The sequence below is a fragment of the Perissodus microlepis genome, chromosome 23 (genome assembly GCF_051167445.1).
Source record: "Perissodus microlepis isolate ML-2025 ecotype Zambia chromosome 23, ASM5116744v1, whole genome shotgun sequence".
Lineage (NCBI taxonomy): Eukaryota > Metazoa > Chordata > Actinopteri > Cichliformes > Cichlidae > Perissodus > Perissodus microlepis.
The window spans coordinates 10343462-10368116 of NC_140482.1; the positions used below are offsets into that span (position 1 = coordinate 10343462).

General features: G+C 40.6%; 2 long non-coding RNA genes across 2 annotated transcripts; one reads left to right on the forward strand and one right to left on the reverse strand.

Moving 5' to 3' along the window:
• Positions 1-11300: 11300 nt before the first annotated feature.
• LOC146360936 (uncharacterized) lies at positions 11301-11831 on the forward strand. The gene is made up of 2 exons (XR_014799374.1): positions 11301-11387; positions 11566-11831. It is a non-coding gene; the product is annotated as an uncharacterized LOC146360936 (long non-coding RNA).
• A 43-nt stretch (positions 11832-11874) lies between these two features.
• LOC146360937 (uncharacterized) lies at positions 11875-15692 on the reverse strand. Its single transcript, XR_014799375.1, has 2 exons — positions 15434-15692; positions 11875-12444 (listed from the first exon to the last, which is right to left on the reverse strand). It is a non-coding gene; the product is annotated as an uncharacterized LOC146360937 (long non-coding RNA).
• Positions 15693-24655: the final 8963 nt, after the last annotated feature.

Below are 24655 nucleotides of genomic sequence, written 5' to 3' on the forward strand. Positions count from 1 at the left end.
TCTCTGGTGTGGACCCATATAGACACTTTAATAGTGTTGAAATCAAATCTGAAAGTGTTAATTTGGACATGCTGGATTTGCTGTGTAGTGTCTAGGTGTTTCAGGTAGTGCTGTGTGATACTGCAAATTTTAGTATTGATCCACTAACAAGTAAATAATGGGCCAGTATTGCTGATACTAATACCGATACTTTTAACTTATAAAGGCATGTTATGTAGGGGAGAGCAGTGTGTCATGACATGAATTAAATTTTTGAAACTCGGCATTTGGTAGATCTGGAATGTAAGTGTACATGTTATTTAAGTATGCTATGGACTATAAATAAAATAGACATGACAGTCAAATGTATTTGTTTTAAATTAAATAATTAATTTAAGACAATTCACAACTTTGGTACTGGTATTGGATCAATACTTTGTTTCTATTCTCAAAGTTTGTATCTATATCATCAATATTTGGACCAATCCACCACCAGTTTAGTAGTTTGTCAGCTCACATGTGGATAGTCTAGCCTAGATTATAATGTCCACTTTATATGTTGGTGTGAAGGAAATATTAGCTGTCGTTGTTACATAGTACAGGCTATATAGAATTCTAAATTCTGTCTTTTACACAAACTGCCTTGCACATCTGCATCCTCTAGACTTTATAACTATATGATGTAATCCTTTTTCATCTTAAACTCTTCATACAGTGCAGTTATGTCTCATAGAAGACTGTGCTACATAGCCATTGGAGTGCTCCTGCCTTTTTTGTAGTACAAATAACATTTATCTTTAAAAAAGCCTCTCTATGGGAAATTTCAAGGTGCACATGCTACATGAATCGGCTGACATAGATTGTAACATCATAAAACCAGCTGCACATATCTGAAAAGGAAAAAAAGAGAATGAGAGACTGGAATGTTAGAGAAGAAAAAACATTTTATATAGAACACACACACTCTGTACTCCCAGCCAGTCAGCGAGCCAACCAACAAGCTAGCTAGCTAACAAAGCAAAGGAGAGTGTGGGTTGTCATCCCTGTGTTTCTGTAGCTCCACAACCATAAATTAAGCCCCTGGGAGCAACCAACAACCAGATAGGGAGGGATAAAGAGTGGGTGAGAGAGAACAAGGAAAAAGGCTGAGAGAGGAAAAGCAACAGAGCGAGTAAGGGAGTCAGAAATGAAGACAGGAAGATGGGAGCAAAGACATGAAGCCTAGAGACCCAGTGGAGGCCCCAAAGACTGAACAAGAGAAGGAGTGGGAGGCAGAAACCCGCTCTCCCTTCCCCTCCATCCCCCTTCTGCCAACTGTGCAAGCGCTTAAGGCTTTCATCATCTCTGATTTTTGTGGGGTGATTTTCTGATTTGAGATGCATCGCATCAGCGACTGTGGATATTGTAGAGATCACAAAGCCTGAGACACATCATTTGTAAGGTTTGTGAGTTGCACAGTAGTTTGTGGCGTGTAGAGCAAAAAGACGGAGCACGGTCAAAAAAAAAGCTAGTTCTTTAAAATTTCTTACTTTCTTTAACCTTCAGTACATCTTTACTCAGAACAGTCCAAAATGGTTGACCTTCAATCTCAGTGTCATATCAAACATGTGAGGGCTGAATGTCAGCTGTCAGGTAATGTGCAAAAAAAGGCGCTAATTGTCTCCCCCTACACACACAGAGACATATAGTTCCTACCTTGCCCCTGTGTAAAAGGCCTCCCACACAGGGAGTGCTTTAGCATTGTTAGAGAGGATGCAGTCATCCATCATCCAGCCATCAAGGGAGAGACAGTGACAGGTTATAGATTGGCTTGCTCTCTCTCTCCTCCCTCTCTCTTTTTTTTCCTTCAGAGAAGGGACATGGGACAAAAGATGTGCTCCACATAATCAATACCCAGCCTTCTGTCCATCTTGGGGAATACAGTGGCAAGCACAGTGAACACTGAGTCACACCTGCAGGCTTTTTCTAAGGCTTTTTTTTTCTTCCCTGTGACCAGTGTTAGTTGTAGCACATTATAAAGTACTGCACAAGATTAGTCAGATCACTTTTTTATTATAACCAGTAAAGAGAAGATTTCATTGCACACTGTGTCCCTCTGACTCATTACTGTACAGTTAAATGTAGGGATGCACCGATACCGGTATCGGGTATCGGCCTCGATACCACATTTTCTAAAGTACTCGTACTCGTTAAAAGTCCCCCGATACCGAGGACCGATACCACGGTCTGAGACCTGTCTATGTGTGAGCGGCATGTAAGGGGTTAATCACAGGCGCCGAGTGCCCGCCCCCAGGCCCCGGCTGCAGCTCAGAGTGGGGAGAAAGCGAGGCGAGGCATATCAGCTGTGTGGAACTATTTCAAAGTGAACGAAGACGCGAAAACGAAGGTGGACTGCAAATTGTGCTCAGCAAAATTGTCCAGAGGAGGCTCTATAGGTAGTGCATTTAACACAAGCAATTTAATCAAGCACCTAAAATCCCAACACAACAACGAGTACAAAGAGTTTATCCACGCTTATTTATCCACGCTTATTAGCACAGAGGAGCATAGCTGATGCTATAGCAGTGGGACGGAAAATAGTTGGGCATTTTAAACATTCTGCCTTAGCCTACTCCCGCCTCGAGGACATTCAGGGACAGCTCAACCAGCCAATAAAGAGACTGCAGCAGGACGTACAGACGCGCTGGAACAGCACGTACTACATGCTCCAGTCCCTCATTGAGCAAAAGCGAGTGCACGAACTCCCTGACTATCTCACCGCTCACCAATGGGCTCTTATGGAGACGACTGTTGCCATCCTCGCCCCCTTTGAGGAACTAACTAAAAAAGTGAGCAGCTACGACGCACTAGCCTCTGATGTCATCCCAGCTGTGACTGTGCTAGTGAGACTTCTAAACAGAGAAACAGACGAACAAATTTAAAATTAAATTTAGTTTTTTTATAATTATTTATTCTGTGATATGTTGCATACAACATGCTTTTCATTTTAAATAAATGTTCTTAATTCCAAACTAGTCCCTTATTTGTTTGTTTTTTGTTAAATTATAGGACTAAAGCTGTTACCTGCAAATTTAAATCATGTTTTTATTAAGTACTCGGTATCGGTATCGGCGAGTACTGAAATGCAAGTACTCGTACTCGTACTCGTTTCCAAAAAAGTGGTATCGGTGCATCCCTAGTTAAATGTAACCAGTCCCATGGTGCATTGTTGCACATGTAAAGATTAGCTAGCAAGACGCAGAGAGGATGTGTAAGCATTTGTAGTATTTCACACTAGGCTAACCTGTCTATCAACTGCGAAGAGCTTTGTTTCACCTTTTAAAGAAGCATTTGTAGCCTAAAGTATGGTACCATAACACTCGTGTTGAAAGCCTACTAAGAATTGCACCAGTGCTACAGCTCCCAAATCACAAGAGCTAGCTTTTAGCTAAAGCTGTCACTCTGATGCATTAACAAGCTTGTGAGGAAATGCTATGCAATGGGGTAAAGTCAAGAGAGTCGGGGGATACACATTTTTCCCAAGTGACTGATGGCTACCAGATGGTGGCCAACTGGTCTCAGCTCCTGTGTGACTAGAGCATAAAGTGGACTATATACATCATATCATATATACGCAAGCTAATAGCTGAAGGGAATTTATTTTTTGTGAAGCTAAAGCACTCTAATGAGTTACTTTTTAATATCCTAACGAATAACCTTTCAGTGACAGCAATCATGTATTGTGGCATGGTCGTTTTATGTGAAATTACAGGGCCACCCCATCCCATCATTCCACCCTATATAATCATTACCTCAGTTTTATAATCTATTTATTATTGTTATTATTGTCTACAATGTTTTACTTTTTTTCTGATGGGCATAGGAAACATGCCAGTTTAAAATTAATTGTACTTGTATAACAACTATTCTATTCTAGTCTCTCCTTTCTGGACAGAGGCCTGGCACACGGTCTGACTGAAGCAATCAATATGAAAAAAAACAATTATGCTAAAACTCTGAGAAGCCGTGTAAAGTGTAAATAAAGTCAGAATGTAATGATTTGCAAAGTTCATTAACCAACAGTTTACTCACAATAGAAAAACGAACACTTATCAAATGTTTAAACTGAGGCATTTTACTATTTCATGAAAAATATCAGCTAATTTTGAATTTGATGCCAACAACATGCCTCAAAACAGTTGGGTCTTGGGTAACAAAAGGCTGGAAAAATAAGTAGTACTAAAAAGAAACAGCTGGACAAACATTTAGCAAATAAGTAAGTTAACTAGCAGCAGGTAAGTAGCATGACAAGATAAAAAAAAGTTCTTAAAAAGTAAAAAAGGACAGAGGTTTTACCAATCTGAAAAAACAAACTGCTTCTAAAAATTGTGGAACAATTCCAGAGTAATGTTCATCAACATAAGATTGTGAAAACTTCGACTATCTCAGTATGTATATGTATCTACAGTACATAAAGTCATCAAAAGATTCTGAAAATGTGGAGAAATCTGTCTGCACGAGGAACAAAGCTGAAAATCAGAAGTGGATGCCCGTGATCTTTGTGACATGACCAGAGATGGGCAGTAACGCGTAACGTGTTACTGTAATCTGATTACTTTTTTCAGGTAACGAGTAAAGTAAGGGATTACTATTGCAAAAACGGTAATTAGATTACCGTTACTTTCCCATAGGAACGCTGCGTTACTGCGTTACTAAAACCGTGACTTTTTTGCGAGAATGGCTGTGTCCCAATTCAGGGTCTGCACGCTTGAAGTACGCGCACTACGCGCACTACGCGCACTACGCGCACTACGCGTAGTACGCGTAGTACGCGTACTACGCGTACTACGCGTACTACGTACGGTGCGTACTATAAGTACGAGAAGTGCAGAAGTGAGAGGCTTGTAAAATGGGACGGTGGTATACGCTTCGTCGCACTGTTCAGGTTGCCTAGCAACCATGATACTAACCGCGAGACACGTTACATACAGCATTGTTTGACAGAAATGAAGGAGAAAAATGTTATCTTGGTCATTCATTTTTGTCATGACATCACTTTGATTAGTTGAGTATCTGAGGCTGAGACCACGGGACTGTAAAACATGATTGTTGGGCTTCATTTCTGTGCTAAACAGTCATTTAAGATTAGTTAGTAAATAACAATTAGTTAATGTTGTTCATGAGACTAAAGTCATCTCACTGTGGTAATGTAAATATAATATGGCCAATATTATAGTATTGTCAGATTATTATGATATATATATATATGTGTGTGTGTGTGTGTGTGTGTGTGTGTGTGTATATACATATATATACATATATATATATACACACATATACATATATCACTGACTTTCAGCTTGTTGTGTTTGTGGATATATGACTGACTTTAATTATTAAACATTCGCACATAAATAAGTGATGTCATATTCAGTACTTTTGACAGTTCACTCTTAGGCTGCTCCCTTCTGCCGTATTTTGCGGCAAAATTATCCACACCCACCGCCGCGCTATGAATTGTGGGATATATGGGACCACGAAGCGTGCACCGGACCACGCTTGATATTTGGGGAAATCGACAGCGCATTTGGAGTATGCATTTGAAGTACACTTCAAATTGGGACAGCCGTCGTCGCGTGGCGGTGAAGTAATCGCACTTAAAATGCGTACTTCAAGCATGCAGACCCTGAATTGGGACACAGCCAATGTCTCATGACAGTGACGTAAGCGAGTGCGACGTTCGTGACAACAGCCGTGTGCAGATCAACAGTGCATCATATATCTAGTGCGGAGAGAGTATGAGCGTGCAGCGTTTAAAGCGTGGAAGTACTGACCTTACTTTGAGTTTGATTCCATAAAAAGTGACAAAAACATTAGTGTTCGTTGTGTGTGGGAAGAAAACTTCTTTTTACAGCGAAAAAAAAAACCTAAACTTCCAAGCAAGCACCGGGAAACTCACAGAGAAACTCGCGGATTCTTCCACTGACCGCTGCGGCACACCTGCACCAGAGCACACCTCCGCCTACCCCAGTCCTGCTTTACAGGTGAAAATAGAGCAACAGGACAGCTAGTCTTTGATGTTATTTATTTTCTGCTGTGTTTTACTTGCATCTATTTGAAAGAGTGAGTGTAAACACACTCAAAAAAATATTTTATGTGCTGGAATGTGCAGAAAATAAGTTTAAATGTTAAACAAATTTCTTCCAGTCAGAGAATGTTGCATATAATTAAATTTTTGCTTGATGCATAAAGTTAAAACTAATAAAACAAGTTTTAAAAAGAGACTTTTCCATTTGATTACATTTTGTATGATGGATTATGCAGAAAAAGTAGAATTGGGCTGAAAGATCTATCACTTTATCACCTATTCAGGTTGTAAATCGTGTTTTTAAAAAGTAACTAAGTAACTAAGTAATTAATTACTTTTGAAAATAAGTAATCAGTAAAGTAACGGGATTACTTTTTTGGGGGAGTAATCGGTAATTAGTTACTGATTACTTTTTTCAAGTAACTTGACCAACACTGGACATGGCACAGCGCTTCAATGAAACAGGCAAGGTTCTATCATGGTCATTGCATGGCCACAGGAACACTTTCAGAAATCATTACCTGTGAACACATCTGTGCCGCTCACAAATGCAGGTTAACACTCTATTGTGTAAATAAGGAGCTATATGTGAACATGATCCAACAATGCTGCTGTCTCCTCTGTGCCAAAGCCCATTTAAAATGCACTCAAAGTGGAAAACTGCTCTGTGGTCAGACAAATTGAAATTCTTTTTAAAAGCATGGACACCGCTTCATCTGGACTAAAGAGGAGCGGTACAATCAAGCTTGTTATCAGCGCTCAGTTCACAAGCCTGCATCTTTAATGTTATGGGGGTGAATTAGTGCCCACCAGACCAAAATCACTGTCTTTATTAGGCAATACTAAACTATGTTCTGCAGCTATTACAACAGCATTGCTCCACAGTAGAGGAGCCCAGGTGCTGACCTGGCCTGCCTGCAGTCCACACCTTTCAACACTTATAAAACAATTTGGCACATCATGAAATGAAAACTACAACAAAAAAGAGCCAGGACTGTTGAGCAAGTAGAATCCCGTATCAGACAAAAATGGGACAAGAGTCCTCTCTCAGGAGTTCAGCAACTTGTCTCCAGATGTTTTCAGACTGTTGTTAAAAGAAGAGGGGATGCAACATGCTGGCAAATATGGCCTTTTTCCAACTTTTTTTTAGATATTTTGTTGCCATCAAATTGAAAATGAGGTAATGTTTTTTCTTAAAATTATGCATTTTTTAAGATTAAACATTTGATATGTTTTCTATGATCTATTGCGAATACAATATGGATTTAAGAGAATGCTTTTCCTATTTTTGTTACCCTATCACTTTGGTTTTCTTTCTTTTTTCTATCTTTCCCTTGCAAATGCTTCATCACACTCACAAAGTTCATCCTCATATCAACTATACATTTCAGTGACTTGTATTTACACCCCTTCTGCTGTTTGTACCATCTGTTTCATTGTCCATGCCTTGCTCTCTTGTGCCTTGTACTACTTTTGAAAACAAAGCTATTTCAGGGTAGGTGTAACGGTAGTCCTGCCAGCACTGGGGGAATTGAATTATAGACATATGTCTGTTAATGTGTTTCATCATTATTGCTGCTGTTATTGTCCTTTAGGGGAGCAGAACTGGACACTAGAGCAAGGGCTGTTGGAAAAAAAAACATTATTACTATGTGACTGTAAAGCCCCGTGAGGAAAATTTGGGAATTGTGATATTGGCTACATAATTACAGTACACTGACCTGACTCAACTTACAAACACCAAACTTTAAATTGCTGTTGATTCACGGCTAGAGTTTGTATCCAGTCCAAAGTAACCTGAGAGTATATACAATATGCCACTCTTGTACAGTCTAACAACACAAATCTATAGCAGTTTAAATCATAGACTGGCCTATTTGGTTTGCTTTCATATAAAGATCACTTCCTGTGAAAATAATGTGACTCCTGCAGAGATTTTCCTCTATAGCAAAGGTCATTTTCCAGTGTCAACAGATTCATTAAAAAATGAAAAAGGAAAAAAAAAAAAAACTGGCCTATTTCTGGAGATAAGAAGATAATTATACAGAGCCTGGCATCCATGACAACAATCTTGTCGTCTAATGGTTATCATTTATGAATAAAATGTGACATGTAAGACTTTATTCTAAGAGAGACATTACCTAAGAGAGATACAGCTACTACTGATGTTTACTAAACAATAGGTGATATCAGTGTGAGTATTTTCACTACCACCGTCTTGGTGCTTCAAAGCAAATGCACACATAAGGTGCCAAGTGGTTAGTCACAAGGTATATTGACCAAGATGGGGACCATAACTTACAAAATAAAAATCATGCTGTATTCAGTAAAACTTAAAACCATCAAATGAGACAATAAACTTGTGAAAAAAAGTCTTAATTAAGATCAGAGAAATGACAAATGTATTTATTTTTTCCTCTCTGACTCTTTTACAGTCTGTACAGTCTGCCTTTTTTTCGTTCAGATGAATTGCCCCCTGCTGGTCATTTCAATAATTTCTACATTTGCTTCACAGTTCAGAATCCTAAGCTCCATCCATCTTTTGTATGCAATCTGTGGGCGACTAGCTGCTACAGCGGGACTTGTTTTTAAATGAGTGGGGCTGCTCTGAATGTTATCTCAAACAGAAAGACAGTGCAATGTCAGCCTGTGTCAAACTGGGACTGAGGCACAATCTATTGTGCTGATCTGACATTTTAAGCTTAAATCAGTCACTACACTGCTGATAAGATGTTGGGTGCTCACCTTCATTTTTTTACTTTAATGTGGTCATAATTCTGAGATACTACATGCTTGATTTGGCTGTCAATGTTCCTACTAATATGAAGAAAACAGATGAAATAGCTGTTGCTGCTTGTTGTGAGTCTTTCTCTATGGAGACATGGAGAGTGACGAGGAGCGAGAGGCTTTTTATTTCAGTAGTAACAGTAATGTGCTTTATTACTGGGAAAGAGAGAGTGGCCGTTTTACTAATCCACCCTTCCATGTTATAATGAGTGTTGTGCTTCATATATTACTCAACTATTTTATTTTCAATTTTGCAAAGGCTTGGAAAGAATGAAAGCATGCCTGTACCCTTATGAATGCATCATACATCAATAAAACAGTCATTTATGTAGGATCTATGATGATGAAGACTCTGAAAATAGAAATGAATGGCAAAAGTAGCATACTAATATTTTTGCCCCCCCTCAACCCTGAAATTTTTTAAATTGCATTAAAGTGTGTTTCTTAGGAGTGTTCAAGGTTTTATAAGAAGCGCCAGTCTTCCCTCGTACTTCAGTCCCATCTGGCAACATACTCTGGTCAGATCAGAGTATGTGCAACTATCTTTTAGGTCAATCCTGGTCCTTTGGTTCTCTAAAATGATGTGTCATCACTTTCACTTAATGTTTTAGCATCCACCAAGTCTTTGGCAACTAATCTAACGGTGTGTTCACACCGAACGCGATGGACGCGAACAAAACGCCCCAAACGCCCCTAATTTGACGCGTGCACATTCGCGCCTCAACGCGTGTCCAAGAAAAATCCATAGCGCGCGCGTGAACCGGAAATGTGGGAGGGATGTGGGAGGAAGTTGTGCCAGACCGGTATCTTTGCTAGATGGCAGCTGTCGAGCTAGCGTTTGAAGAGAGAGTCTCCCTTCTCTATTTACAGGGAGTGCAGAATTATTAGGCAAGTTGTATTTTTGAGGAATAATTTTATTATTGAACAACAACCATGTTCTCAATGAACCCAAAAAACTCATTAATATCAAAGCTGAATGTTTTTGGAAGTAGTTTTTAGTTTGTTTTTAGTTTTAGCTATTTTAGGGGGATATCTGTGTGTGCAGGTGACTATTACTGTGCATAATTATTAGGCAACTTAACAAAAAACAAATATATACCCATTTCAATCATTTATTTTTACCAGTGAAACCAATATAACATCTCCACATTCACAAATATACATTTCTGACATTCAAAAACAAAACAAAAACAAATCAGCGACCAATATAGCCACCTTTCTTTGCAAGGACACTCAAAAGCCTGCCATCCATGGATTCTGTCAGTGTTTTGATCTGTTCACCATCAACATTGCGTGCAGCAGCAACCACAGCCTCCCAGACACTGTTCAGAGAGGTGTACTGTTTTCCCTCCTTGTAAATCTCACATTTGATGATGGACCACAGGTTCTCAATGGGGTTCAAATCAGGTGAACAAGGTGGCCATGTCATTAGTTTTTCTTCTTTTATACCCTTTCTTGCCAGCCACGCTGTGGAGTACTTGGACGCGTGTGATGGAGCATTGTCCTGCATGAAAATCATGTTTTTCTTGAAGGATGCAGACTTCTTCCTGTACCACTGCTTGAAGAAGGTGTCTTCCAGAAACTGGCAGTAGGACTGGGAGTTGAGCTTGACTCCATCCTCAACCCGAAAAGGCCCCACAAGCTCATCTTTGATGATACCAGCCCAAACCAGTACTCCACCTCCACCTTGCTGGCGTCTGAGTCGGACTGGAGCTCTCTGCCCTTTACCAATCCAGCCACGGGCCCATCAAGACTCACTCTCATTTCATCAGTCTATAAAACCTTAAAAAAAACAGTCTTGAGATATTTCTTGGCCCAGTCTTGACGTTTCAGCTTGTGTGTCTTGTTCAGTGGTGGTCGTCTTTCAGCCTTTCTTACCTTGGCCATGTCTCTGAGTATTGCACACCTTGTGCTTTTGGGCACTCCAGTGATGTTGCAGCTCTGAAATATGGCCAAACTGGTGGCAAGTGGCATCTTGGCAGCTGCACGCTTGACTTTTCTCAGTTCATGGGCAGTTATTTTGCGCCTTGGTTTTTCCACACGCTTCTTGCGACCCTGTTGACTATTTTGAATGAAACGCTTGATTGTTCGATGATCACGCTTCAGAAGCTTTGCAATTTTGAGACTGCTGCATCCCTCTGCAAGATATCTCACTATTTTTGACTTTTCTGAGCCTGTCAAGTCCTTCTTTTGACCCATTTTGCCAAAGGAAAGGACGTTGCCTAATAATTATGCACACCTGATATAGGGTGTTGATGTCATTAGACCACACCCCTTCTCATTACAGAGATGCACATCACCTAATATGCTTAATTGGTAGTAGGCTTTCGAGCCTATGCAGCTTGGAGTAGGACAACATGCATGAAGAGGATGATGTGGACAAAATACTCATTTGCCTAATAATTCTGCACTCCCTGTATATACTTTCTCTGATTATATTCAACATGTTAACATTTAATATTGTATTGATAGAGCCAACTGATTCTGCAGCAGAGCATCCCCTGTTGCTTCTCCTGGCTCCCCAGTCCCTGAGCTCCTGCTGCTGCACCCACAGGTATGTAAAGCAAGCACTGATACCTTTTTAGTCGGTGGGATTGCCTTGTGATCACCTTTACTAAATATCTACAACCAATCTGATTATATCCTGTTTTTGTTTTTTGTTTTTTTTCAATGTTGAAATTAAAATCTAGTAGCAGCCTTCTCATTTCTTTGTGTTTTGTGCTGTTTTACAGGCCCACAGAGGAGGACGGCTCCGAGGCAGATGAGGGACGGGTCCCAGGACGGTCCATCGGCGGTGGAGCTGGCCATCCTGGTGTCCCTGAAGAGTCCACACCAGTCTCCAATGGAGCATTTCCTCCTCAGCCTTGTTCCTGCTCTGGAGAGCAGCTGGGTCCTTTTTATTCCTGTCTCTCTGTAAATACTTATATTTTATATATTTATGTTTAATGTTTTTCTGTTTGAGAATGTTTATATTATTTCAAATAAATTTTTATAATGACTAATGTCTCAGTTCTACTACACAGCAAATGTTGGCACACAACTTGACACATGTAGAATTTATTTCATATTATACTAATGACAAAATATACTAATACAGTGGGATGCAAAAGTTTGGGCAACATTGTTAATAGCCATCATTTTCCTGTATAAATCGTTGGTTGTTACAATAAAAAAATGTCAGTTAAATATATCATACAGGAGACACACACAGTGATACTTGAGAAGTGAAAAGAAGTTTACTGGATTTACAAAAAGTGTGCAATAATTGTTTAAACAAAATCAAGCAGGTGCATAAATTTGGGCACCACACAAAAAGAAATGGAATAAATATTTAGTGTACATCAATGTGTGTGTCTCCTATATGATATATGGGGTGCCTTTGTCTGGACGTGCTTCCCATCCAGAGCTCCACAGCAGAGAGGAAAGTTCCAGCGCTCCTGGAATCCCTCTGTGATGGACCGCCAGTCTCCAGGTGAAGGCACAGCCATGAAGTCGTCCACTAGACAGTCCCAGATGGCCGTCGCTACCTGAGGGGTGATCTGGCACACCGTGGACACACCGACTCTGTAACTGAACGCTTGGTCCTGAAGGAGTCCCCGGTGACAAGGAACCTGGACAAAATTGTTCAATATTAGTATTATGTGTACTGCAGTTACAAAATACATTATTCAAATTCCAAAAAACTTTTGTGATGTCAGATTTAAATTACAAAATCTTACATAAAACATTTTGTAATTATAAGGATAATTACAAAATGTATATTAGATAATATCTAAAACAGTTGTGTTTTGTTTTAACTTTAACATATCATAATTTGATTGGTAGCAACTTTTACCACTACAGTGTGCCAATCACTCATAATTCCTAAACATGTCAATCAGGTAGGAATGAAGTAAGACATTAATAGAAATAAAGAGTTGTATGTTGACATGTAGCCCTTTCCTTGCTTAAATCATTGTTAATATTTTTGACAAATTAACCTGTGATAAGACAGCATATCAAGATAGAATATGCTAGATAGAACCATATAACTAAAGATGAATCAAACTGTTCAGTTTTATCTAACTCTCAGTTTAAAGAAAGGCAGGTGACCCCTGTTATAGAGTCTGACAGCTGCAGGGATTATATACAAATATTCATCTATACCAGAATTAAACCAGGTCTAAATAAAAAGGAGTTCAATTCAATTCAATTCAATTTTATTTATATAGCGCCAAATCACAACAAAAGTCGCCTCAAGGCGCTTCATAGATACAGAGAAAAACCCAACAATCATATGACCCCCTATGAGCAAGCACTTTGGCGACAGTGGGAAGGAAAAACTCCCTTTTAACAGGAAGAAACCTCTGGCAGAACCAGGCTCAGGGAGGGGCGGCCATCTGCTGCGACCGGTTGGGGTGAGAGAAGGAAGACAGGATAAAAGACATGCTGTGGAAGAGAGACAGAGGTTAATAACAGATATGATTCAATGCAGAGAGGTCTATTAATACATAGTGAGTGAGAAAGGTGACTGGAAAGGAAAAACTCAATGCATCTTGGGAATCCCCTGGCAGCCTACGTCTATTGCAGCATAACTAAGGGAGGATTCAGGGTCACCTGGTCCAGCCCTAACTATATGCTTTAGCAAAAAGGAACGTTTTAAGCCTAATCTTAAAAGTAGAGATAGTTTCTGTCTCCCGAATCCAAACTGGAAGCTGGTTCCACAGAAGAGGGGCCTGAAAACTGAAGGCTCTGCCTCCCATTCTACTTTTAAATACTCTAGGAACAACAAGTAGGCCTGCAGAGCGAGAGCGAAGTGCTCTAATAGGGTGATATGGTACTACAAGGTCATTAAGATAAGATGGGGCCTGATTATTTAAGACCTTGTATGTGAGGAGCAGGATTTTGAATTCAATTCTGGATTTAACAGGAAGCCAATGAAGGGAAGCCAAAACAGGAGAAATATGCTCTCTCCTTCTAGTCCCTGTCAGTACTCTTGCTGCAGCATTTTGGATTAGCTGAAGGCTTTTCAGTGAGTTTTTTGGACATCCTAATAATAATGAATTACAGTAGTCCAGCCTGGAAGTAATAAATGCATGAACTAGTTTTTCAGCGTCACTCTGAGACAGGATATTTCTAATTTTAGAGATGTTGCGCAAATGGAAGAAAGCAGTCTTACATATTTGTTTAATATGTGCGTTGAAGGACATGTCCTGGTCAAAAATGACTCCAAGGTTCCTCACAGCGTTACTGGAGGCCAAGGTAATGCCATCCAGAGTATGAATCTGGTTAGATACCATATTTCTAAGATTTTCAGGGCCGAGTACAATAACCTCAGTTTTATCTGAATTAAGAAGCAGAAAGTTAGCGGCCATCCAGGTCTTTATGTCTTTAAGACATTCCTGCAGTTTAACTAATTGGTGTGTGTTATCTGGCTTCATGGACAGATAGAGCTGGGTGTCATCTGCATAGCAGTGAAAATGTATGCTATGTCTTCTAATGATGCTGCCTAAGGGAAGCATGTATAATGTAAACAGAATTGGTCCTAGCACTGAACCCTGTGGAACTCCATAATTAACCTCAGTGTGTGAAGAGGACTCTCCATTTACATGCACAAATTGGAGTCTATTAGATAGATATGATACAAACCACTGCAGTGCAGTACCTGTAATACCTACAGCATGTTCTAATCGCTCTAATAGGATATTATGGTCGACAGTATCGAACGCTGCACTGAGGTCTAGCAGGACAAGCACAGAGATGAGTCCACTGTCAGAGGCCATAAGAAGATCATTTGTAACCTTCACTAAAGCTGTTTCTGTGCTGTGATGAGCTCTGAAACCTGACTGAAACTCTTCAAATAAACCATTCCTCTGCAGATGATCTGTTAGCTGTTTGACAACTACTCTTTCAAGGATTTTTGATATGAAAGGAAGGCTGGAGATTGGCCTATAATTAGCTAAGACTGCTGGGTCTAGAGATGGCTTTTTGAGTAAAGGTTTAACCACAGCCAGCTTGAAGGCCTGTGGTACATAGCCGACCATTAGAGATAGGTTGATCATATTTAAGATCGAAGAATTAATCAATGGCAGGACTTCTTTGAGCAGTTTTGTAGGAATGGGGTCTAAAAGACACGTTGATGGTTTGGAGGAAGTAATTATTGAAGTTAACTCAGAAAGATCAATTGGAGAAAAAGAGTCTAACTTAACATCAATGGTACTAAGAGTAGCTGTAGATAATATTACATCTGTGGGATGATTACTGGTAATTTTTTCTCTAATGATAAAAATTTTATTTGTGAAGTGAAGTATCACAACAAAGATTAACCCACATTGGTCCTAATACCAGTTTGATATCAGCAAACACCGAGAGCATACGTGTGACACCACACATTGCTAACACTGATAACAGCATAAATCGAATTAAATCGGGACTTGACCTTTCGAGTATCACTAGAAATATTATAAACAGTCGCCTCCATACCACAGTTTGCGTTCAGTAAACACAAACGGCATTCATTGATAGCATAGCACATCCATGTTAGCAGTGTATAAACGATAGTTTAGCATATATTAGCACAGGTATCAATAAAGGACTACCGTATTAAACACTTTTACTAACCTCAGGCAGACGGACAGGCGCTCTTCAGGTGGGATTGAGCGCCTGTAGTTGGTGTCTAGGCGGGCGATGCTTGGACCAACGCGGGACAGCAGGTCCTCAAACTGGGCGAGGGAAAGACGGTGGTACCGCTGAAACCGAACGTCATCCAGGCGCAGCTCCTGGAGCAAGTGGTGAAACTCACCAAACTGCTCATGCGTCTGAAGGACCTGATGGACCCAGGTACGGCGAGGACGTCCTTAACGCCGCTGCTCTGCTCTCCACAGTACAGGGAGTGCAGAATTATTAGGCAAATGAGTATTTTGTCCACATCATCCTCTTCATGCATGTTGTCTTACTCCAAGCTGTATAGGCTCGAAAGCCTACTACCAATTAAGCATATTAGGTGATGTGCATCTCTGCAATGAGAAGGGGTGTGGTCTAATGACATCAACACCCTATATCAGGTGTGCATAATTATTAGGCAACGTCCTTTCCTTTGGCAAAATGGGTCAAAAGAAGGACTTGACAGGCTCAGAAAAGTCAAAAATAGTGAGATATCTTGCAGAGGGATGCAGCAGTCTCAAAATTGCAAAGCTTCTGAAGCGTGATCATCGAACAATCAAGCGTTTCATTCAAAATAGTCAACAGGGTCGCAAGAAGCGTGTGGAAAAACCAAGGCGCCAAATAACTGCCCATGAACTGAGAAAAGTCAAGCGTGCAGCTGCCAAGATGCCACTTGCCACCAGTTTGGCCATATTTCAGAGCTGCAACATCACTGGAGTGATGAAATGAGAGTGAGTCTTGATGGGCCCGTGGCTGGATTGGTAAAGGGCAGAGAGCTCCAGTCCGACTCAGACGCCAGCAAAGTGGAGTACTGGTTTGGGCTGGTATCATCAAAGATGAGCTTGTGGGGCCTTTTCGGGTTGAGGATGGAGTCAAGCTCAACTCCCAGTCCTACTGCCAGTTTCTGGAAGACACCTTCTTCAAGCAGTGGTACAGGAAGAAGTCTGCATCCTTCAAGAAAAACATGATTTTCATGCAGGACAATGCTCCAGCACACGCGTCCAAGTACTCCACAGCGTGGCTGGCAAGAAAGGGTATAAAAGAAGAAAAACTAATGACATGGCCACCTTGTTCACCTGATTTGAACCCCATTGAGAACCTGTGGTCCATCATCAAATGTGAGATTTACAAGGAGGGAAAACAGTACACCTCTCTGAACAGTGTCTGGGAGGCTGTGGTTGCTGCTGCACGCAATGTTGATGGTGAACAGATCAAAACACTGACAGAATCCATGGATGGCAGGCTTTTGAGTGTCCTTGCAAAGAAAGGTGGCTATATTGGTCGCTGATTTGTTTTTGTTTTGTTTTTGAATGTCAGAAATGTATATTTGTGAATGTGGAGATGTTATATTGGTTTCACTGGTAAAAATAAATGATTGAAATGGGTATATATTTGTTTTTTGTTAAGTTGCCTAATAATTATGCACAGTAATAGTCACCTGCACACACAGATATCCCCCTAAAATAGCTAAAACTAAAAACAAACTAAAAACTACTTCCAAAAACATTCAGCTTTGATATTAATGAGTTTTTTGGGTTCATTGAGAACATGGTTGTTGTTCAATAATAAAATTATTCCTCAAAAATACAACTTGCCTAATAATTCTGCATTCCCTGTACAGTGGTCCCTCATTTATTGCAGCAGGGGTTCTCAGAATAACTAGCCCCTGGTCACGCACTTTATACACTGTTTTCCCCACACACATTAACATTAGTCACAGTTCTCACAATTGATTCTCAAAGTGCAAACCTTTGTAGATTGCAAAACGTAAAAGTATTATTATGCCGCGGTTTGTCTTCATCTGCCTGCCACTTTCGTGCGCCTTTTTCCCTCGCGGTGCAGGTGTCTATTTCCGAATGAGGGTCATAGTTATGGGTATTTTTGTGCTGTTTTTTCTATTGGACGTGATGGTTATCAAAACCAAACATGATAAATTTGGCAAGCGCAGGAGACACGACACGGAGGAGATTTGTCAATCAGGCTGCAGAATGCAATGCTGTACGGTGCAAAAAAAAAGAAAAGAAAAAGAAAATCAGTGAAAAAGCGAAGCAGGGGCGGATGAGCGGGACCACTGTGTGCTGTTTATTAATAAACAAAATATATTCCTATATGACAACATGCATAAAAGCAGAACGGTATTTGTACGTCAGTGGGAAAATAGCGGTGGCTTGCTAGCTTTTGTGCGGCTTCCCTGGGTCAGCGAAAACTTTCAAAAGAGAAATGAATGAACTTACCAGGTTGCCCGATCTCTTTACATATCTTCCTCCAAGCTCGGTCCTTTATATTCCTGTCTCGGTACAGAAAGCAGCTGGTGTCGTACAGCTCCGTGTTGTTTGCTACAGCGCTGATTAGCCTTCCCCCCATTGAAGTATGAAGGGCTTTGGCTGGATTTGCCCCTTTGACCTAGGTCACAGCCACGTCACCAGGCTCCTGATTGGTTGTCGCGGCGCGATTTGACGCTGGAGTTCAGATTTTTCCAACTCGAGCGGTAGACGCAAAATGCGCGTATGCACAAAATGCAACACAAAAACTCACGCGCGTGGTTTTTTTCGCGAGTCAAACGCCTGAAACGCGCGTCAGTGTAGCGCGTTTAAGGCGCTTTGGCGTTTTCGCGACGCAAATCTGCTTCCGAATTTTCGCGGGTGCCGCAATCGCGGGTCATCGCGCCTTTCCATTGACTTTACATGTAAACCTGACGCTCTGGCCGCCTCTATCGCGTTCAGTGTGAACACACCGTAAGGCCGGGGTATGGTTTGGAACCGCTTAATAGAAAATACCAAAATGTGTTCAGAGTTTGTTTGAAATGTATCTTCTGATTTCTAGACATTAGCCTATTTAGCATGTAGCTAAACCACAACCCAACTCAAACCCTAACTCTGGGGAGGTTGCCAGTGTAATTCACTCTCCAAAGCTCCTAGGATGTGGCATTTGCTAATCATAACGTTAAAATGTGAGTCCAATGAATTTACAGTTTTGAATTTACAGTTATACAAAAACCTAATTTCAAGCTAGTTAGTAGCTTCTCTGTAGCAATTAGTCCAAATAACCTGGGGGAATGACAACAAGCAAAGGTAGGTTTGCACATGACACAGGTACTTACTGTTTTACTGTTTTTTATATAGCATAAACCTTACATGTATATACTTGGAGCAAATCCTAAGCTAGCGCTAAGTCATAAGTCAACACATACTCTTGCTAATTAACAGCTGAGTGATGAGGTAAAACAATCCCATCCCCCCACTGTGAAGCAACCACACTACAGTCGCACTGTAGTGTGTAGTGATTTACAATAACAAATTTGTGCGTTAATTAAGCCACCTTACCAGTAACTTTTTTGAAGACGTATGGTAACAGCAGCTTGCCATCACATGTGGATTTATTAAAGTATTTGTTTTGTTTCATAGGGTGAATTGGGTATGAAAAATTAAATACAAATAAAGGCTTGCAAAATCTAAAGATCTGTTTGTTTCATGAATGAACCATAACTAAAATTTCCATTTCAAAACAATTGCACTGTAAGTTCACGTAACAGATCTTCTACCGTTCTATACATACCTCATGCAGAGATAAACGTAATTCAGTCTCACATTCATTCTGACTTACAGTGTGGAAGAGAAGCGTCTTTTGCCTCTTATACGATATGGTTTCCATTTCCTGCCACTGCAGTTTTCAAATAAGAAATATAGGTGGGTGAGCTGGCGAGGTGAGGCACTAGAGTAATATACATTATGAAGTGTTTTCAAACTGAAGTCTAGATTGCTCTGTTTCAACCTAACCTCGCTTTTTCTCTCTATCATTTGCTATCTGTGCATTCTTCCTTATCCCGCATCAGTGAATCCAATCAATGCTTCTTCCAACAACACTCCCCTACCCCCACTCCTACCTCTCCAGGTTTTCCTTGTGTCTCAGAACTGGCGACAGCTATTCCCACAGGTCTTCTCCTATTGCTTGTATTTGTTAAACACTGATGCGGGCTGGCTCGACTCACCAGACCAGCTAACCACACTGGCTGTCAGACAAACATCGCTTTCTGTCAGAACTTTGGAAACAATTTACAATTTGGACAACCAAAGCATTGTAATTACTGCAAATATTTTAAATCTCCTAAACCCACAATTTATACATACAGATTATCATATGTAAATGCTGTTAAAATGTTCTGTGTAGATCTCTTGATGTAGATGACTAATTCATAATAAGTTACATAATTTCATGAATATATATAGTTTGTGTTGAAATGTCTTTATTTGAAATGTACATGTGTAAAGTGTTAGAGCTAGTGTCTCGTGAGAATTTACCAGACATGTGCGCTAAATGTGGAATCATTATTTTTGAGCTCAAAGTGTCATCCCAGTAAACATTTCAACAGCTGTAGTCTTTTCACAGTCATGGTTGAGAAACACTTTGAAACTGAAACTTGAAACAGAGTTGTGGATGTTGCCACAACATTGGTTCGAGCTGTCTTCACAGTCACCTAGATATTGCTGGATTTATTAGAAAAAAAAAACTGTGTTCAAGAATTATTTTTTAGTATATCCTTATTGATTGGCATAAAGTGAAATGAAGAAAATTTGAACGATCCTCAACCTCTTTCTTTTAAATCCCCGACTTAACTTACTGAGCCAATCTGCTTGTTGACTAATCCAGTAAAATAAAATTTAAATGTTCAAAACTGTAAGTACCTTAAAAGTGTTGGGTTTTTTTTTTAAGCAGGCCCTGGCAATTCTAGTATGTGCATATTAACAAGACATTATGTAGATGTCTACTTACAAATGTGTTAACCATATTAGTTGTCATTCTTTTAAAGAATCAAAGACAAATTGATTTAATTCCTTTGTTTTCTCATTTTGTAAGAGATGGGCTTACAAAATGTTTCAGTTCTGACCAGGAAGATGACTTTGGAGTTTCAACCGTGTTTGCTAGGATCAGACTGTATTTTCAAACAACAGATTTGTATCCTAAAGAACACAGTTGTATTACAGGTGAGCAAATATTAAATAATCTGTTTTTTGTATGGAAGTAAATTTTGATAATTTGGGGAAAATGACCCTTACAGAATGGATAACACAAATTGTGTCAAAAAGTATGTCAGTCAGAATTGCGAGTTGTGGAAATTTCTTTTTTCTTTACATGAATTTGTTCATTTTCCTTTCTGCCAAGTATGTAAAATAACAAAAAGAAACACATTTTTGAAGTTTTTGTTAACAGCATCCGTGATCCAGTTCTGATGCTCACGTGTCCATTGTCGGTGTTTTCGGCAGTGGACAGGAGTCCGCACTGGCACCCTGTCTGGTCTGCAGCCCCATATGGAACTAATTGATGTGCACTGTCTGTTCTGACACCTTTCTATCCGAACCAGCTTGAACTTTTTTGGCAATTTGAGCTACAATAACTGGACCTTATTCACCCATGACCCTGTTGCTGGTTCACCAGTGCGCCTTCCTTGGACACTTTGATAGATACTGAACACTGCATTGTAGGAACACCCCACAAGAGCTGCAATTTTGGAAATGCTCACCTAGCCATGTAGCCATCACAATTTGGCCCTTGGATGTGGATGGTGCATGTGGGGTGCTTACCTGGGGAACACAATTTACAGGACTTAAAGGACCTGTCGCTAAGCTAACATGTTGGTGCGGATACCACAGCAAACCTTCAGGTTGCTGTGCATTGATGGGTAAGGGATGCTTTGGCAACAAAAGTGGAACCAACATAATATTAAGCTGGTGGTCATAATGTTAGGCCTTTGAAAACAGCCACACACACACACACACACACACACACACACGCATATATATCTTCTCCATTCTCTAATTTCATAAATTTCATCTCCATTGCAAGAGTGTCACAAGCTATGTCTCTGAAAAGTGCACCTTGACGGCTAATGTAAGTGTGTTTACTGTTCACAGCAACATGACTCTACTGTAGACCTGTTACATTTTGCAATTACAGAATTGGTTTTGTACGATGTAATGCACCTCCCCCACCTCAGCCCACCAACTCTGACCTGCTACCCTTTTGCTTGCTGCAATTCGAGCGCTGCAAACACAAAGCAAGATAAAACCTCATAATCTGCTTGTAGACTGCTGTCACTACAGCTCAAAATGTGCGGGCATGTGGTTACGCATGTGTGCACATGTTTGTGGTTGTGTGTGTGTTTGTTTCCATAGATGAAGGGACAGCTCCAGCGTTCTTTGTATGAGAGCAGGCTAGAAGGCCCAGGGCATCTGTTGACCCAGCTGGCATTTGCTGAGCGGTTGTAGTACGCCAGGTTAAGGACAACATTTATCCAGCATGCATTTGTATCTGTGTGTGTGTGTGTGTCTGTGTGAGAAAGAGTGTGAAAGTGTGTATTTGTGCACTGCCGGGTTATGTCAAGGGTAGGATTTCTACTGTTTCTCAATTCTGGTGAGGAACATTTTTTAAAAAAAGAATAATCTGTAAACGTTATTTAACTGCTAGGGCCAAAAAAAAAAAAAAAAAAGCGGTTGGCAGCAATAACCCAGAATTCCTGTGCGCCAAACGATGGATTAATCGCCAGTAACATTTTCTGAAACAGTTGCCCAGTTTCTAGTCACATGGTTTTTGTGCAGCAAACCTTTATTCCCTCATCCCTTGTGCATGAGTACTATACCAGCGCGCCGTCGCCCGAGGTGCTAAGCAACAACTCAACATTCTGTCTAAACCTAAATATGAGAGAGACTGCAAGAGAGAAAGAATATGCTCTTGAGTTGGAAAAAAAGTCCTTTAGGCGGTGAGAAGATTGGAAAGCAGAACTTTTCTTGGAAAGCAGTCGCAAAGCAAAGATGCAAGTCTTTGCCACACATTGTTCTCTTTTTCAAGCACACGCACAAAGATGCAAAAATGCAGCTTTAACCTACGACAGCAAAGAGGAATGGCGGCGCATCTGGACAACTGGTCTCATATATTGTTTTATAGAGAGGAATGCTTGATAGCTGATGTCCGCAGCCTGTTGTTTGTCTTTTTTTCATGTCTGTTGTTGATGGGGACGATGATGTGTTTGTTGCGAGCTGCCACGGACTGTCAGGCTAAATAGAGTGGGTGTAAAGAAAGTCAATTTCTTCCCTAACCCTGTCTTTAAGAGCATATCGATTTGCGAGTCATCAAAGAATGACAAATCAAAACACTGCCACCTGAGCTCACTCAGAAAGAGGAGCAAACTGTGGAGCAAAGGTGAAAAAAAAGAAGAAATGCAGATGATTTTTACTGCAACCCTTCTGCACCATTCAGCTTGTGTTTCCAGAAACCCAAACAGATTTGATTCATCATCCTGTTTCTCAAGGAGGCTCTGTCATGTAACATTGGTCAAGGTAGTTTATTCTTTCATGACTCACATGCAGTGTAGTTGCAATTTATGTCATCTATGCCTGCACCGGGCTGTATCATTTTTTTGGCAGTGAATATGAATTGCAGCCATCTGTTTGGCTGCAGACCGTGTATGACTTAATCTGCGACACTGATCAACATATTTTGCAGGATCTGGAAAAAAATTAAATAGTACTATATTTGACTGAAGGGGTAAATTGAAGGATGGCCTCAGCACTACAGGGAGTGCAGAATTATTAGGCAAATGAGTATTTTGTCCACATCATCCTCTTCATGCATGTTGTCCTACTCCAAGCTGTATAGGCTCGAAAGCCTACTACCAATTAAGCATATTAGGTGATGTGCATCTCTGTAATGAGAAGGGGTGTGGTCTAATGACATCAACACCCTATATCAGGTGTGCATAATTATTAGGCAACGTCCTTTCCTTTGGCAAAATGGGTCAAAAGAAGGACTTGACAGGCTCAGAAAAGTCAAAAATAGTGAGATATCTTGCAGAGGGATGCAGCAGTCTCAAAATTGCAAAGCTTCTGAAGCGTGATCATCGAACAATCAAGCGTTTCATTCAAAATAGTCAACAGGGTCCCAAGAAGCGTGTGGAAAAACCAAGGCGCAAAATAACTGCCCATGAACTGAGAAAAGTCAAGCGTGCAGCTGCCAAGATGCCACTTGCCACCAGTTTGGCCATATTTCAGAGCTGCAACATCACTGGAGTGCCCAAAAGCACAAGGTGTGCAATACTCAGAGACATGGCCAAGGTAAGAAAGGCTGAAAGACGACCACCACTGAACAAGACACACAAGCTGAAATGTCAAGACTGGGCCAAGAAATATCTCAAGACTGATTTTTCTAAGGTTTTATGGACTGATGAAATGAGAGTGAGTCTTGATGGGCCAGATGGATGGGCCCGTGGCTGGATGGTAAAGGGCAGAGAGCTTCAGTCCGACTCAGACGCCAGCAAGGTGGAGGTGGAGTACTGGTTTGGGCTGGTATCATCAAAGATGAGCTTGTGGGGCCTTTTCGGGTTGAGGATGGAGTCAAGCTCAACTCCCAGTCCTACTGCCAGTTCCTGGAAGACACCTTCTTCAAGCAGTGGTACAGGAAGAAGTCTGCATCCTTCAAGAAAAACATGATTTTCATGCAGGACAATGCTCCATCACACGCGTCCAAGTACTCCACAGCGTGGCTGGCAAGAAAGGGTATAAAAGAAGAAAAACTAATGACATGGCCTCCTTGTTCACCTGATCTGAACTCCATTGAGAACCTGTGGTCCATCATCAAATGTGAGATTTACAAGGAGGGAAAACAGTACACCTCTCTGAACAGTGTCTGGGAGGCTGTGGTTGCTGCTGCACGCAATGTTGATGGTGAACAGATCAAAACACTGACAGAATCCATGGATGGCAGGCTTTTGAGTGTCCTTGCAAAGAAAGGTGGCTATATTGGTCGCTGATTTGTTTTTGTTTTGTTTTTGAATGTCAGAAATGTATATTTGTGAATGTGGAGATGTTATATTGGTTTCACTGGTAAAAATAAATAATGGGTATATATTTATTTTTTGTTAAGTTGCCTAATAATTATGCACAGTAATAGTCACCTGCGCACACAGATATCCCCCTAAAATAGCTAAAACTAAAAACAAACTAAAAACTACTTCCAAAAACATTCAGCTTTGATATTAATGAGTTTTTTGGGTTCATTGGGAACATGGTTGTTGTTCAATAATAAAATTATTCCTCAAAAATACAACTTGCCTAATAATTCTGCACTCCCTGTAGGTTGATAACACAACCGGGGAGGAGTCACTGCCCCAAGTGGAGGGGTTTTAGCGAA